Consider the following 16,714-nt stretch of genomic DNA (forward strand, 5'->3'; position numbering starts at 1 on the left):
GAAGCATTTGTCTACAAATGGAAGTGCTGATGTGGGCTGCTCTGAAGGGGGAACCTGCAGTGCAAATTTAATGGTAAACACTACCTCCATCCCCTTTAGTTCTGCCCTCAGAATGAAGACATGAGAAGCAAGTTTGCTCAGGCAGAGCCATTTCCAAGTACACCGTGGAGAACAGGATTTGTGATGAGATGTGTTTGCAGGTTGGACTCAATGCTTAACCAGCCAGATTAATAAATGCCAGAAGGAGGATACAACAGGTAAGTTAAACAGAGGAGTAAAACATCTCCCTGCACTGCTAGATAGCAAAAGCTTACAAGAATTCAGATGATTTTCCCCACCTCTTCTTTAGCATTGTTTCAGTAGAGCTGCTGGCAGCATCACTCCAGTACAAAGATGCTGGGGTTTCCCGTGCTGGCAGCTCATGTAGGATCATGTAGGATCACACTTCCTCCCCTCACCACTTCCTGGTGGAAATGAGAGGTGGGATGGCTGCCAGCTGGCACAGCCCTTCCTTCAGCCGGATTATCTGATGAAGGATGATTGATTAGAAAGCAACGTTTAGTTTGTGGGGAAGGATGACTTCTGTATCTATTTCTCGTTGAATTCCCTGCCCAGTGAACACACACACCCTGCCACCACAGTGCTGCCTACGACACAGAGCATAAGGGTTTCATCTCACTGCTCATCAGGTGAGAGCGATGCAGGTAAATAGTGACTTGGTCCTTATAACAGCTCTGCATTTTGTTACCAGTCTCTCTGTATAACGTGCTGGTAATAATAAGAGGTTAACGTGAGAGCACCCAGTATTCAAAATTGGAGCAGCCTGGTTATTCTGGATTGGACACGCGCGCCAGGGATCATGATTTCTTTGGCCAAATGAAGGCGAACCTTGGAAACACATCAAATGGTCCTTTTTATAGGTTTCAAACTCACTTCAGGCAAATATTTGCTAACGACTTCGGGACTGACCATGCCAATAAGCTCATATGCTAAAAACTGCAACAGAAAAGCGAATACAAAAGGGCTGCAAGCACTGCAGTCAGCCGAAACGCCGACCCAAGTAGACTTCAATGCTTATGCCTTCCTGAGGTCTCTGTCTGGTTGCACAAAAATTCAAGTGCGTCCTTTCAGCAGGCCTGGTCATTGCCTTAGCCTGTCACTGCCACAGCGTGCTGAAAGCTGCAGCAGCTCTTCAAGTCACGCAGCTCTGAGCACTGCACAGCTCTGTCATCACACGCTGTTATCACCCTGCGTGTATCAAGCAGCTGTGACAACGAGCCAGGCCTGCTGCAGGATGGGAGACGCACACCTCAACCAAACCAGGAGCCAGGCATTGCACAGACAGTGAATGCATTTTACTTAGCCAGCCTAAAAATACATTTGTGCCCAAGTCCCTTTGAGGTTCGTGTCCACAAGAACTGTCTGCTCCTCGCTGCACTGCTGTAAGGGAAGGAGGGGAAGCTCACGCAGACACGAGCTGACAGGATCTGCCCAGCTCCTGCAGGGCTGCGGCTCTTGCCATAAGCATGACACAAACCACACACCATCAGCAGAAACTTTCCAATGACAGGAAAGAAAGGAGCAAAACCACAACAGCAATTAAAAACGCTCAGATCTCTGAACTCAAAACGCCTGCCCTCCTCGGAGGCTCCATCCTGAAACACCCATGCCCTCCGCATCCCTCCCCAGACAACGAGCTCCTTTTCCTCAGACACCTACTTCTTTTTTCAGTCTCTCTGTAAAAACACGAAGTCTTCCTTGTGACACAGTAGAAACGAAAGCACACAGAGACTGATAGGTTAAGGTTAAGATATATCGGCTTAATCCTGTCAGAACTTTAATGGAGATTATATAGGGACAGGCACTGACCAGGGGGAGGGAGAGAGGTGTAAATAATCCAGAGGAGTGTGGACTTGTTGGCAGAGTGGATTTATGCCCTGTCTTAATAAAGTGCCCTTTCGTCTCTGGAACCTGGGCTCAGAAGCCAGTCTAGACAGGAATTAATGGGGCTCCTTCTCTGCTTACAGTTCTCAAGGTTTCCCAACACCCAGCATGCTCACGTGCAGCCAGGAAGCGCAGATTTACAGGGCACACCATGAGCTCAGTTGGCTATGGATGCTACCTTCCGCAGGGAGCTTTTAAAGTATGAGTTCTGACCATTCACTCAGGAGGGTCTGCTGCCAGACCAGGGGAGAAATTCCCTTTCTATAGCCTGCTACTGCGATTACCACCCTAAGACAAAGCCTAGCAATGGGAAGCCTGTTGTGAAAGGAAGGACTGGAGGATGCCAAGAAAACAGTGGCGAGCACCGCTTTGGACCAGGACTGGGTTCTGCCTAGAGATCCTATTTACACCAACTAAATAATGCAGGCAATGCAGCACTAGGACCTGCAGATGCAGAATTGCATCAAATCTCCCACAGCAAAGGAAAATGGCTAGCTTCTTCTCTGTTTGCAGCAAACCTTCCCTTCTGTTTTCTTGTCCCCTTGTTTAAGGGTCCAAAAGCACAGGTGGGGATGGAGCACCCAAAAACCTTTCTCAGTAATGGATGTGAGATGCCACAGAAGCACGCAGGCATAAGAAGCAAGGAAAGCTATGAGCAAAAATGGACACATCCACTGAGACTTGACGCATTCAAAGCAAAAGAGATTGGAGAAATATTTGTTAGGGATTGTCTTTTCCTCAAACACTTAGATCACTATTTCAGAAGACAGAAACTCCAATCTCCATCCACGCACAAGGACCCCCAGATGCAGAGACATTCAGCTCCTAATTTTACAGCTGTTTGATTTTCAGCAAGGAAAGACACAGAGCAGCAGGATGCACTGCTGGCTATTAGGAAGCCTCTTTATGATGCAAAACTTGCATGTTGCCTAAGTACAAGGACTCCAACAAGTTTGGAGTGAGCCATAAAAAAAGGGAATCAGAGAACAAATAGGTCTCCAAAGGCACAGCAAGAGGTAAGAGCCCATGGAATTCCATGAAGGACAAGTGATAGATTCTCTTCCCAATGTATTGGGAATTTGGGGTTTTACCCCAGCAGCTCTCTGCTAAACAGTAAGGCTACTGCAGGACAACATAATCGATAGACTCAAACTCTTGAGGAAAGATTTGCTAAAGTCACAGATGATATCTAAGCAGTCTTCTCCATAAAAACAATTGCACCCATTGACATTCATCAATATAAATTGCCCAGGCAAGCCACAAGACTGGACACCCATGCCCTTACCCCCAAATCTCTTGGACCTACCTTACAAAGCAGGGCTGCTACTGGAGCTCTCAGGCCAAAATGCAAGCTCTCCTTCGCACTCACATGATGGTTTTAAACTTCCCACTACCTATAAGGAAAGGAAGGCACAGATAATTGAGTGAGAGACAGATGGCACTTCACATGGAGGGATAACCAAGAAAGCCCCAACCAAGAAAGGGCTTTACCTGGCCCAGCTCCCCCTTAAGTGGGGCAGAAGACCATACTGTATGCAGCTGGCACATCTCAGTATTACTCCCACTGATCTCCAGCCCTTTTTGTTCACACAGAAAGGCTAGATGCTACCTCACCCACAGCTTTCCTCTGCTCACTGACTGAAGGTACCAGGGCCAAACTCAGAGCCCTTTTTCACCTCCCACTATCTCAGCTGGTCTTGAGCCCAGGTGCTTGCCATTAGCATGAGCACAGGCAGCAGATGGGAAGCTGCCACATGGCACGGCTGACAGGCGTTGTCCTGTCCCTCTGCCTGCTCCTTATGGCTCTGCCACCCACCCAGCGAAGGGCAGAGGAGGGTTAGTAGTTGCTGGGCTTTTTGGGGAGCAGTTTGAGCTTAGGGCCCCAGAATGCATGGGCAATTTGCACAACTGAGCAAGAGGCCGCCCACTGGGGGGCAAATGGGACTGGCGTGAGCTTTTCTTTTCCTCCCACCTGCACTGTCCCTGCCGGTGCCTTGCAGATGCTAATCACCTCGGAGGAGGCTGCCTCTGTGCTGGGGAACACCTGCAGTGAACTTCCCTGGCTCCCACAGCTCCAAAAAACATCTGGCAAAGGAAGACTTGCAGCTGCGCATCCTACTGGATGTGAGCATTTGGAGCCAGGCTCCCGCGCTGCACCCAGTTCTGCTGGGCTTTTGGTGTAGGTGTAAGGAAGTCAGGGCAGAAGATGTGGAGCAGGGGAATGTGAAAACAAAAATCTCAAAATCTAGGGCTAGTTGGGATGGACCCTGCACCTTAATGAGACAATCATGGCTTGTGCCCTGGGTGCAGAAAGGGGCAAACCTAGCACAGCAGAGGTGCCTGCTCTTCTCCGAGTTAGCTGTGAGCAGAAGTCTTCCATCTGTGGGAGGTCCTGCAAAAGCCTTAATGCTCTGTGAACCCTGAGCACTGACAGCACTGTACCGTGTCAGACCAAGCAAGGGGAACGGGGGACCAAAGGGGACCAAGGAACAGAGCTGTCCCACCTGTGCTACCTTTATGACCCTTTCACAGCCCAGGCACTTCAGTTCAGCCTCTAACTGCCTACTGCTTTCGAGGATAGGCACCATCCCAGTTTCAGTTACGTGCTCCAGTGAGGGGTGGGTGCTCTGGGTGCATCCCTCAGGCATCACAGAGCTCCTGAGCACAGCAGTGCGACACAGCGGGATCCCTGCTCAGGGGAAGGAGCTGCTGGCTTACCTGGGGACGTGGACACGGTTCATGCAAACGTCTGCTGAAGGAGCGTGGAGCAGCAGATCCACAGTGCAGGGATAGCGGTGGGACCTCCACAGAGGGAGCTGCCTTCAACCAACGGAATGAAACCTTTGGTCCCGAGGGAGCAACTAGTTCAGGAGCTGGAACCAATGCCAGTTAAAAACTGCTGTTAATTACTGATGCCTGTAACGCTGAAAGTGCTGTGTAATGCAGGAGGTGCACCCACAAAACAAAAGCCTACCGTTCCATTCCGCAGTAATTAAATCGGCAGAGGCTGCGTCCTGTAAGGCGGCATTATGGAAGACAAGGCAAACAAGATTAGCCCACATTGACAAGGCATTTAGCCATGGCTAAGAAGAGATCCACACCACAGCACCTCTGCACCACACGTTTACACCAGCCCACGAGTCTAATCCCTCATGGCCTGTCAAGCTATTAGGCAAATCTCTGGCTCTCATTTGCCTAATCCAATAGGCCCCAGCATTGTAAGAAAGACCCCCTAGGGGGCCTTAACATCCATGTTTGTTAGGCCTCCTATAAGTAAACAAAGCTCTGAAAGCCAAACAGCTTCCTCTTCCATTTGCGACCTCAAGGAGTGCAGCTGGGCAGTGTGCAGCACAAGCACGCCTCTGGGAGGGGACTGAAAGGGCTGAGGGTCCTGGACCACCTTGGCCCGATTGAGGATGCAGTGGCCTCCAAAGTGGAAGCTTACCTCCAAAAGATGGACAGTCCTACTGCCAAGAAAGGGGCAAGGGAGACGTGGGCCCCAGGGAAGCAGGAAGGGTAGCAAAGGACACAGTGGGTGATATCTTAGCATCTTCCAAATTTTTCCTGGTGTCTGGCATAATGCTATGTTTAGGCTTTAGAAGAAAAACAATATTGAAAACACACTTCTGTTTCTAGTTGTTGCTGAGCAGTGCTGTACAGAGCCAAGGACATTTCAGTTACTCAGCCTTTTTTACAAAGGTTGTCCTCCTCCCTCTATTCTGGGGATGCACAACAGCAAGGTTCCCAACAACACCAAGAGCAACTGGTAGGAATAGGAGTGGGACCAGCAGCCAAGGTGGGTGCCTCGTCAGCAGCATCAGAATGAGCCAGCCCTCTTCCTCACACACATCAACAGGTAGGTAAGAAGTGCTAGCCAATAAAGGACAACTGTAGCATGTGTAATGGGGGTATCTGTGAGCTGGCACCACTGGCACTCAGACCCCAAGAGTTAGTGTGAGTTTCTGATCAATGTCTCTATTGCTGTTTTTCAGAAGAGAAAAGAGATATTTCAGCCAACTGCAAAGTGCTATTAAGCATCTGAACGAGCGAACCACCTGGTGAGCATGCAGACCTGTATTTTTAATTAAAATAAATTAAAAAAGAAATACCTGGTCTGATTATTTGCCAACGAGAAAAATACAACTGAGGGATCTCAAAGTGTCATTACCCTCTCTGAAAGGCCAAAATGGCTTGTTTGCTGCAGACTGTAACTCTCTCTGATGCTGCTGCAGGGTCACAGCACAACCCCCAAAATTAACAAGCTACCTAAGAAATCACCAAGAGCTGAAACAAACCCAACTCAAGAAAGGAGGATGTTTTGGGTTGGGTTCTGCCTTCACAATAAGCAGCATCAGTAGCTCTGCACTTAACACCTGCTGCAGAGTTGCCAGGTGCAGGATGTCACCCCAGAGCCTTTGTGTCATCAGATACTTATCTCACAGCTGATAGGATCACAGCACTCATTCCCTTTTCTTCCAGCTTCAGTGGAGGAATAACAACTGTTAAAGCAGCCCTTCAAGATAAAGATGCTTTATCTGCATATGCTACCATTGCTAGACAACTAAACACTTTTACAGGCTTGCACACCCAAATTCACAAATGCTTTCTTGGAAGACCTCTAAGTATTTTTCTGAATCTGTGATGCCTTAGAGATTAAACAGAACGCAGGTATTTTTCTAGTCCTTGGATTTCAGGACACAGCCACATCTGCTTTAGAGAAACAGGCTTTCCTCACGCTTTAGACAAGGATTCATACTGTTTCAAGGCTCCTGAGATCTCCCTCTTGGTTGAGAACTTCTCTTATCCCTGCAACATCATTAACAATGCCCTTGTGGTTTGTTCCATGGACAGGGAAACCTACACGGAGGATACAGGCAGATTAATAGACACTCAAGGCTTGGCTGCCAACCAGTCTTTTCCAGGCCTTTGAGGATTTGGAATGTTAAGCTGAAAATATCACAAAAAACCTTTTCCTAAGGGGCCTTCCCATACAGCTCGAGTGAGGCTGGGGTCAGCAAGCCCTCATCACAGTTTCTTCCACTTACTCAACAAAGCACACTGGCAAAGGCAGGGCAGAAAGAGCCCACTTCAAGAAGAAATGTGTCAACCAGACAGAGGGGCCCAGTGAAAAGGAATACAAGGACAAACATCTCCATGGAAGACTACCCACGGACCAATACTGACAGGCACTGGAGTGACAGAGATCAGCCAGACTCATCTGGCTTTCTGCTGCCTTTCTCTGACCCTTGGCAATTTGGAGACAAACAGATCGTGGAGGTGGAAGAAGAGCCCTGCAGAGGTATCACAGGCAGTGTCTTAAGATGCAGGACAGACCTCTTCTGCACTGTCAGTATCACCCTCCATGCAACCAGTCTGGTACTGTACGGTCCATAGAAGATGTGCATGCATTTTCAGAGCTGTGTATGAGCTGGCAAATCCATAGGGCCACAGAACACTAGCAGTCAAAACCTGGCTGTCCTGGGTAGGATGGAGGCAGGCTGGCTGGGTCCTGTGTGCTGCAGCTTGTCTCTTAGAAACAGCATCACCTCCCTGATCTGTGCAATACATGGAAAGTAAAAAAGCTCGTCAGTTCCATCACATGCAGGATAACTTCAAGGAAAAGGGTGAGACTGAAAAGTACTTTAGCTTTAAAATATAAAAAAAAAACTTAATGATACTTTTTGGCCATTTGGTTGCCCAGCCTCTGCCCCCCTCCTAAGCTTCAGACTAATAGGTGCAACAAGTTACCTGTGTTCTAGCAGTCCAGAGCAGAGTTCCCTGAGGTTGGTGGTGAATGGAGACCTGATCCAGCACTGTAAACCCTTCACATTCACCAGCTGAGCCGTTAAAGTTAGGTCTCGTTTATATGCAAAGCAGTTCAGCCATCAGCGAGGATCTTTAAGGATGCAAATCTGTCATGTGTCATTCTAGAAAAGAAAGTCAAGGGAGCTGTGAGGTGCTTGAATCCAGCAGGTTTCAGCAAAAGCCCCATTTGCTGAAAAGGATTTTTGCTGTGGAGTATGGCCCACCACCCTCAGTCACTCCGCAGCTGAGATCATAGCTAAATCACTTATCTTTACATTTCCATACAAATCTGATTATCCATGAACAGCTAATTGTTTCATAAGTATCACTTGGAAGCTATCCATTTCCAGCACAAGAAATTGCACTATAAAACTGTCTGCCTTCACCATGAGTCACTTTAGCACATAGGATGAATATTTGGCACTCTTCACTTCTTCAGATTAACTTGCATATTTATTTTGGAAGAAAAAATTGGACTTTTTAATTCCTTCCCATCAGAATTCCTCATATTTGCTTAACTTACTGAAACTTTTTAATAGACTGCACAGTATGTGAATATGTTATATAGTGACTGCTGATGAAGGAAACATTCACATCTCCTTTCACGTAAAGGAAAGGCAGAAAAAAATATCAGGATGAGTGTCTGATACTTTGTTAAAACCATCAGCAACCCTACAGATTAAGTCACCTGCCACGAAGAAAGGCTTCATCCCACTAACTGAGGCCATGGAAACGTCAGGAGAGGGCTGAAATGCAGTGTTTCTGGATGCAGTGCATGTTTCTCCTCCACAGAGAAGTTCTAACATGTTTCAATTAAATTTCTTAAAGATCTGTTCCAAGCAAGGCTGAGAAAAGCCCTGAGAAAGAAAAAAAAGACTTTGGTCTTCAGGAAGCAAGGCAGTTTTCCAAAGACAAGGGTCAGTAATACAATTATTGTAAGCTATAATTGAATTTTCATTTCCGTATTACCACAAAATGCTCTTCCCTGTATAGAACAGGTATCTCCTCAGCTTCTCATTCGAAAGGAGTTACATACCTTTGCAGAAGGGTATTGCTTTGCCTGCCAAAGAAAACAATGTGTGTTTTCTCCCAAGCACGTCACCACAGACATCAGCTAAAGTTTTAAAAAACCAAAAACCTACCTTAGCTCAGCATCAGTTAATTCTACAGCTTGTTAACATCTTTGGAGTACCACGTGAATAACATAAACAGCTCTAGGTAGGCTGGATCTAAATGTCACATTCAGGGACCGAAACTAAGAGCTCCGCTTTTACACCTGCCTTTTATCAACTAAAATCCTGCATAGAGGAAGGACTGTAGGAAGAAGAATCAACTGAAGTCACGGTCACCTCCAAAGTGCCACTGCACACCGAGCATGAGGAATGCGTCTTTCTCCCCACTCAGGAGCAAGTTGGGACCATTTGGTTGAGGATCATGTTGTAGATCCTCAACCCAATCACTTATCTCAGTCTGCAAATTGGATATTAATTAGTGAATGGCTTGGGAAGAAGTTGCGGAGCAATATAAGTGAGTGGAGTATCACCACAAGAAAGCCTTGTGTCAAAATCTAATGTTTCTGGCAATGCAGGCAAAATGGACCTACCCAGTGACCAAAGCAAGGGCTTGAAAGCTAACAGAAGTTGGAAGTACTTCATGCAGGCAGGATTCTTCATTGCTCAAAGACTGCCTCTGCATGGGTCTACGTGCCCTCCATTCCTATCAACTGCACTGAAGGCTGTGGGCACTCCTCCCTCCCTACACTGAAGCCTAAAATCGTCAATTAGGAAAACAAATGTAGGTGCTAGACATCTTTTTGTGAGTGTCAGTTCAGCAATCACTTTATTACAAGTAATTTTAGTATTGAATGTAGAGCAATTTAAGTAATTTAGCAAAGTACAATGATGGATTAAAGTGCCTGGTGATCGACATTTATTTCACCTCCTGAAACACAATTATTATGCACTTTACTCAATAATAGTGTCTCGTTCCAACTACAATACACATTGTGTAATTCTTTAAACCATAGAATCACTGCAATTAGAGGGGGAAATGGTTGATTAGGTCACTGATTCCATCCTGTTGCCAGCCCATGATTGCTCCCCGCCATGTATCGGCTAGAGTTTCACCCAAACTCCTTTGCATTTACAGGTTTCAGTGACAGTGATATCGATCAAAAAATGGAGCCTTCATCTGCAGGTGAAAGATCCAGCCTTTTGCAAGAGAGAATCCTGCGTGTTCACAGCAGGCAAGGTCTGAGAGGTTTTCAACTCCTCCCTATGGCAGATGGCTGAAATACTTTCAACCAGAACGCTCTTTGGTGAACTCTATCCATGGAAGTAGTTACCCAGAAAAAACTCCAGGTCTTCCACTAAATAAAGAGTACAAGCCCTGCTTTTAAGCCTGAAATTCTCTTCCTTCCCTAATGGCAGCACAATATAAGCACTTTTAAAAACAGAAATGAAGAGAAAATTAAGCCTGACGGAAATGCTACTCAAGAAAATCTGCAATTTCTGACCTGTTCTGGCAGAGGGGTGTTCAGGATGTGGTTTTAACTGCTCTTTGTAGGGAGCTCAGCTGCAGTCTCGCTGCTCTGGAGACCATGGGCCTTCTCTGCTGTAGGAACGGTGTGTTGCTTGGCACGCTGCAGAAGAGGGGAATGGAGCAGATTCTCTCAGCCTGGCTTTTTACTGCAGGTAAAGATATACCTGCCTGCATTTCCCATGGAAACTGCACTTGCGATGCTGGCTTTGTGCCCTCTAAGAGTTTACCCTTGGGTGGTATCCTTGAGAACAGGTGCAGCCTATGGAAACAGCCCATTTTAGCAAATAGAATGTCTTGAGAAAGTAATCTTTGAGTGAGAACTCATGAGAGCTGCGCTGTGGAGGTGCACACATCCAAGTAAGGAAAAGAAGGAGCAGCAGGGAGCTGCCCACCCAGCCCACGCCATGCAGCGTGGCCACTGCACACAAACACGAGTACTCTCTTGATAGATGCACAACAGGCCCAAAACAAAGCACCAGCCTTCTCCCTGCTGAATTTCAGAGGGTTTGAGCTTTTAGCCACGGTGCAAACCCCCGTGAACCTGGGAACCAGGAAAAGCCCCCTGGTGCAACCGCTGGGTGCTGTGCAGCTCCCACCATGAAATCACAACATTTACTTTGCAGGGCTGCGCCTGTGTCTTGTCAGACACACAGCCTCCTGCAGCACAGGAACAGGCTCTGTTCCCAGCTCTACCACAGACTTCCTGCATCTGTCTGGAAAAAAATCACTGAGAAGCACATCTGAAAAAATGTTACACTCTCAGCTCCAGACATTTGATCTAACACCTGGCCCAGCTCTCGGCAGGGCTGGACAGTGCAAACACTGTTGGCTTCAACTGGGGCACTTCTAAAATCCAGCCCTGATGGGCAACAGGGATGAAGGGAACATCTGCTTCTCCACTGTGCTACGCTGACTTCACACTAAGGCACCTTTTCAGCCGAGCAGTGTACGAGTCAAACCAGTTAAACCAGTGAACAGTTGGTCTTTGTTCTGCACACATGCCAGAACTTTAAAAACTCTCACAGTTTGGCACCAAAAAGACAGAGACACAAAGCTAGCGACAGCTTTTGGAAATAGGAGCCATAAACTCTTTTACTTCTGCTTTCCCATGTGTAAACAGGGGATGCCAATTCCTGCCTGTTTGAAAAGCACTGAGGGAGCAGAAGACACAGCAGCAGCTTGCAGTGCTTCTTGCCTCTTTAAAAACGTTTCTGAGGTGCTAGCTGGACATTAAGAGCCTTTGCAGCATCAAGCACAAAGTAAGATACTGTCACACATCCTATAAAATAAACTACAGCTGATTTTGCTGAATACACTTGCTACTTATTTGTTTTTAACATTTCATCTAGTATGCTATGTTCTATCCTAGACAAAGAATAAGTGTGGGGAAATAGCTGAACATGAGAGGTACCTTTGGAAGAAGAAAAATACCAGGTTTCAAAGCTGTTCCCCAGCCTTGCCAGACTTTTTGCACACAGCTATTCCTGAGGAACCCTCAAGAAGGAATTTGGCTGTGATAGTTTCCACATCTGACAGCCTCCTCGTTGGAACAGCATACCTGCGTTGTGTGCAACAGCACCTACTGCAAAGCCAAGCACGCTGCTCCACAGCGATGGTGTGTATGAAATGAGCACAGGACCTCCAGCTGGCAGCACTGCTTTGGATGTTTCCTATCAGCTAAGGGGGCAGAAACATCTGGTTATTCCCCACTTACCAGTCCCCATGTCGTGACTCTGCCAGTCCCAGGGACCCGTACCTTCTGTTACCAGAGACCTGGGAGCAGCATCAACGGGTGATGTCTGCTGCTGTGGGGACAGGAATGACCTCCGGGCTCCTCCTGTGCAGGGTGACTGCAGGCAGCGAGGACACCAAGCGAGCATGAGTGCTGCTCCCATCTCCCAGGGAGGCTCAGGCAGCGTGTGTGCCTCACTGTCACATTCCACCACGTCTGCTGGAACATGCCACAGCCAGGGATCACTCCTCACCGGGGCTTTTGCAAATAAGCAGAAAAAAGTGAAATGTCAAATACAATGGAGTAAGAAAAGAAAAGTGGCATCTTGTGCTCTTCTGGTCTCTCTCATTCCCAGCAGCCTCTAATGCCTTAAAAGAGCGGCGACATTTCTGAAAGCAAACCTTTTTTGATAAATGATGCAGTTATTTATTTTGCAGAAAGCCAAGATTTGTCATGATGCCGTTTTCAAAGTAACACAGCATCCAACAAAGAGAATCAGAGGCAATTTACTGCGTGACACTCCATCTGTCTCAGAGGAAGAAAGACCTTGTTTGACCCTCGCAGGATTTGAACCTGTAATTCCACTGAAGCGAGGGCTTTGAAACCCGAACCTCGGCAGTTTTCTCCCTGAAGATAAGAGTAGGTTTTCCTGCTCCCCATGAATCACCACAACTGCATGGACTGCTGTGCAATGTGAATTCCCCGCTACACAGGCAATGCCAGCATCTGTACATCCCATCAGCAAAAAGTGACTGGTGCAGCTGTGCGGCCACCCAGGACACCATCCCCTCCTGCTGGTGCTCCCAGGTTGGACACTGAGGCTGGGGGCGAGAACCTGCGCAGGGGATGGATGCTGTCTTCTCAGTGCTGCAAGCAGATCCACTGCTTACGCCTGAGCTGGGGTTCTTTGGCATCCGATGGGCAAATGGAGTGTTTTTCCTTGCCTATCATTAGCAAGGAAAAAAAAAAAACATTTTGCTCCATGCTACCCATGCTGGAAAATACTTATTGATACACAAGATGCAATGCGTGTATGTACACAGGCAAGCACAGACGTCACCAGTGCCCATCCCAGATCTGTAGGATTTTAACAGAAGATAAGCACAGAGCTACTCTGGGCGCACTGTTTAGCCTGAATCCCCATGTATACCCCAGAGCTCTGGCACTTCTCTGTCCAAAACTGCAAGCACAAAGGGAGACAAACGCAAAGGACAACCTGCACCGTCACCTTTCCTCCTCCTGGGAGCATGACCCCACGGGTCCAAACATCAGTTCTGATGTAATAGCCAGGCACTGCACTGGTGAGGCCCTAACAGAGACAAGCCTCAGGGTTGCACTATCATTACGAGATAAACACATTGAATTGCTCAACAGACCCTATGACGATCCAAAGCTGGAGGGATCTTGCTTTCATTTGCTGTCCTGCTGGATATCACACCCACAACCAGTAAATCTGTGCTGACATGAACTGGTTGCAGCCGCTCAGGGCACCGCAGCTATCCTCGTGGGAGTGACCCCGAGGCAGGCTGCACGCAGGCAGTGTGCTGCCATGGGCTCTGTTGCTCACACCCAGCTCCTCCCCCAGCCTCTGGGAATGACAAATTGGGACAGCAAGCTGAGACCAGAAGGGTTCTCCAGGGCTTCTAAGGAGAGAAGCGTGCTGTTGTAGACAACGTTTGCTCCACGTGTTACCCAAATCTGCAACAAGTCGTAACAGGCTGGGATTCAATTTGCCCTGTCAAACACTCTCCTGGATGAGTCTCTCCTGACACCCAGGAGGGACACCCTGTGCCCTGGAGGAGGAAAGGAGGTGGCCGAGGCTGGTAACCAGATAGCGTGTTGCTATCTCTTTCCTGTGTGCTCAGAGCAGGCAGCCAAGGGCACGGCTGCACAGAGGTCAGACACCTTCAGAGGATGGCTGCTCACCAGGCAGGCACACTGCAGGAGCACCATGTAGGGTCTCTGCCTGGGATGAGTTCACAGGAAGGGGAGTCCAGGGTCATGGGGTGGTGAGGGGGGAATTCTGGCCAAGCAGTGCTCCCAGATCAGCTCCACACGCTGCAGAGATCAGCATCCAAACCAGACCTGCGCTGCCACGTGGAAACAATTTGCAAAATACGATCAGAGAACAACTTGCACTACTTCGGCACAGTGATGGAGAAGTACTGAAGCACACAGGTATGTGTGCATCACCCCTCCTCTCCCTCTGTTAGCACCACTCCTGCACAAGCAGGAGAGCAGCAGTAGGGCAAATGCCTGCATCCCTGACCACATGAGCCAGGAGTCAGAGGGAGCTGCTCCGGGATACCAGTGCCTGCCCAGGGCTGGGCCTCCAGCACTGCTGCCTGCAGCAGAGCCAAACCAGGGCATGCTGGCTATTGACAAGGCTTTAGCAGCAGGAAGAATTAGCACTGAAGCTTTCATGGCCTTGGATCTTAATGAGATTCATTTCCAAAAAAGCCCAGGGTCTCATTGCAGAAAGGGATCACCTGAGGACTTTGAAAGGAAAAGAAGATGTACTTCATTAGCACTACAAGAGCAGAGCTCAGCAGGAAAGGAGAAAGGAGAGTTGAGGCCAGGCCACGCACATGTCAGGGTAGCACTTTGTTCCATCCGCAGTAGGGACATTTGAGCACGCTGGATTGCAGGTTAAAGGAATACACACTAGTGCACAGTCTTCTATAAGCCAGTGAGATGCCACTTAAAGGTCACACTGAAACTCGCCTCTCCGTGATCCCTTGGGAGTGAAATAGGATTTGTGGCTATAGTAAAAAGTACCAGAATTGCTGTTCAGGCTACACATAGCCTGGAATCTGGTTCTGGGGGCTCTGCAGAGACATTCCATGCCACTTCCAAGGACTTGTTAAAAAATACTTAATACCAGTAGAATTCTGTGATATTTTTTTCCAGCTAGTCCTGCAGGCTACCATGGGGGAATTCACTAGCAGGATTTCTGTAGGACTCTGACTCACATAGGAACTTTTATTGCTGCTTTTAAATATACGACTGCCTTTTGGCTGCTGGCAGAAAAGTTATTAAATGTTTTACCAGACGAGGCCAGAAGCTCTTTATAAAAACATCTTGGCCTGGCATAAAGCATATGTCTCTACTTATCTCTGTAGCATGTGCTCAAAGCTTTCACATGTCCCCTGGCAGTGGAAGAAGCTTGGGACCTTCGTTTTTCTAGGCTGTGGATAAAAAGACCATCCAACTTCCCATGCTCATGTGAGTAAACCTTCTGGTATGCAAACGGTCCTTCTGCAGTAAGAAAGATATGTCGTATTTGCAGGACTGAATAGGATGGGGCCCAAGTATGGACTCCAGGTTGTGGTTCACGTGCACAGCTCTGTGACCTGACGTTGTCAGGATCTGTCTCCTCACACACTCAGCCCTTACTCAAGAGATCAGACTGAGTGAGGAGCTCTTCCTCTTCCAAGCAGTCCTGTTAATGTCACTGGGTTGGGTGACATTTTTAGGACTGCGTGACACTGTTCCTTTGATCCAAGCCCTTTCCCTTCCATCATTGTTGCTCTCCATCCATCTTCCTCACATAAATTAAGATAAAACAAAGAAAAAGCATCCCACAAACCAGAGCAAAGATTAACTCCTTCCCAGTGCCCCATGGAAGAAAACAGGAACAAAACCACTTCCTATTTCCTCTTTCACAACAGCAGCAAACCAGGACGTTCCGCTGAAGGGGCTGTTCATCAGAAATACATTTGCCTGCATCTGACTGCTCTGCTCTCTGATCTTTTTAACCTGGGACACGGTGATTAAAGGTGGTGGGTTATCACTAACAGTGCCTGCTGCTTACCTGCTTCGCTGGGCTTCAGAATAACAACAAATGCAGCCTGAACGTCTCTGCATCGCTCCACAAGCAGCCTACACCAAAATGCACCTGCAAAAGTGGTAAACACAAGGGGGTAAGTGGGAGGAGAGAGGATTTGCGCATCAGTGGCAGAGCAGACTGGAAGCAGACCCGTTCCTACTGCGTGGGGAACAAACATACCTGGATCACCCTTGGGGCAGCCTGGGGCGCTGTGCTGGGATTACCTCTAGATGGACTGCCTATCAGCTCTGAGGGCTGCCAGATTTGCTGGCGATCCCAGGCTCAAACAGCCAGCCTGCACTGCACTCCTTCCTGCTCTGGTAGGAAAGCTGGCAGGGAATGGCTTGGAGCTAGCTCAGGGTCGGCCCTGCAGGCAACTCTCACGTGCTACACAGCTGTCAGTGAGGCCAAACGGATGTAACGCAGGGCAGGTTCAGACCTAGCCTCAGATCCAAACTGTTTCACAGCAGACTAACCGATTTCTGACATTTTAGTAGCTTCTGTTTGGGTGCAGACAGCAGGATGGAACCCCGCTGAGCTGGAGATGCGGAATGACCACTGGAAGAATAAAACATGCTCAGCAGTGCTCGCCTGCGTGCAAGCCCTCCCTGCTCTCAGCCACGTGCAGTGCTCCGTTGCACCTTTGCCAGCTGTGTCCAAACCACTGCTCTTTGCAGACTTGCACATTTTCACAAACACCCACGCAGGCCCAGTGGGAGCAAACCACCTGCTGCACCGCACGCATCTTCCCAGACCTGAGGAACAGGATGTGCATGGTGTTAGGGCTGCTTTCTCCCACGGGTCCGAAGGCGCAGGAGCAGCCCTGCATGTCCCGGGGAGCCCGGGAGGGCAAAGCCCTGCAC

At 48.3% G+C, this 16,714-nt stretch overlaps 1 long non-coding RNA gene across 10 annotated transcripts in view; it reads right to left on the reverse strand.

Annotated features, from left to right (window-relative positions):
* Positions 1 to 16,467, reverse strand: part of LOC101750501 — a 53,901-nt gene extending 37,434 nt beyond the window's left edge. For 3 of the 10 annotated variants that reach the window (XR_005862222.2, XR_006930835.1, XR_005862227.2), the window contains exons 1-8: positions 16,032 to 16,467; positions 15,837 to 15,920; positions 12,005 to 12,280; positions 10,265 to 10,390; positions 8,438 to 8,606; positions 7,693 to 7,871; positions 4,663 to 7,499; positions 3,251 to 3,338 (exon numbers count right to left, since the gene is read on the reverse strand). This is a non-coding gene — a long non-coding RNA (uncharacterized LOC101750501). The remainder of the gene's footprint in view (positions 1 to 3,250; positions 3,339 to 4,662; positions 7,500 to 7,692; positions 7,872 to 8,437; positions 8,607 to 10,264; positions 10,391 to 12,004; positions 12,281 to 15,836; positions 15,921 to 16,031) is intronic. The other 7 variants (XR_005862226.2, XR_005862225.2, XR_005862228.2 and 4 more) reach the window with 7 other exon arrangements.
* Positions 16,468 to 16,714: the final 247 nt, after the last annotated feature.

This window comes from Gallus gallus, chromosome 9 (genome assembly GCF_016699485.2).
Source record: "Gallus gallus isolate bGalGal1 chromosome 9, bGalGal1.mat.broiler.GRCg7b, whole genome shotgun sequence".
NCBI lineage: Eukaryota > Metazoa > Chordata > Aves > Galliformes > Phasianidae > Gallus > Gallus gallus.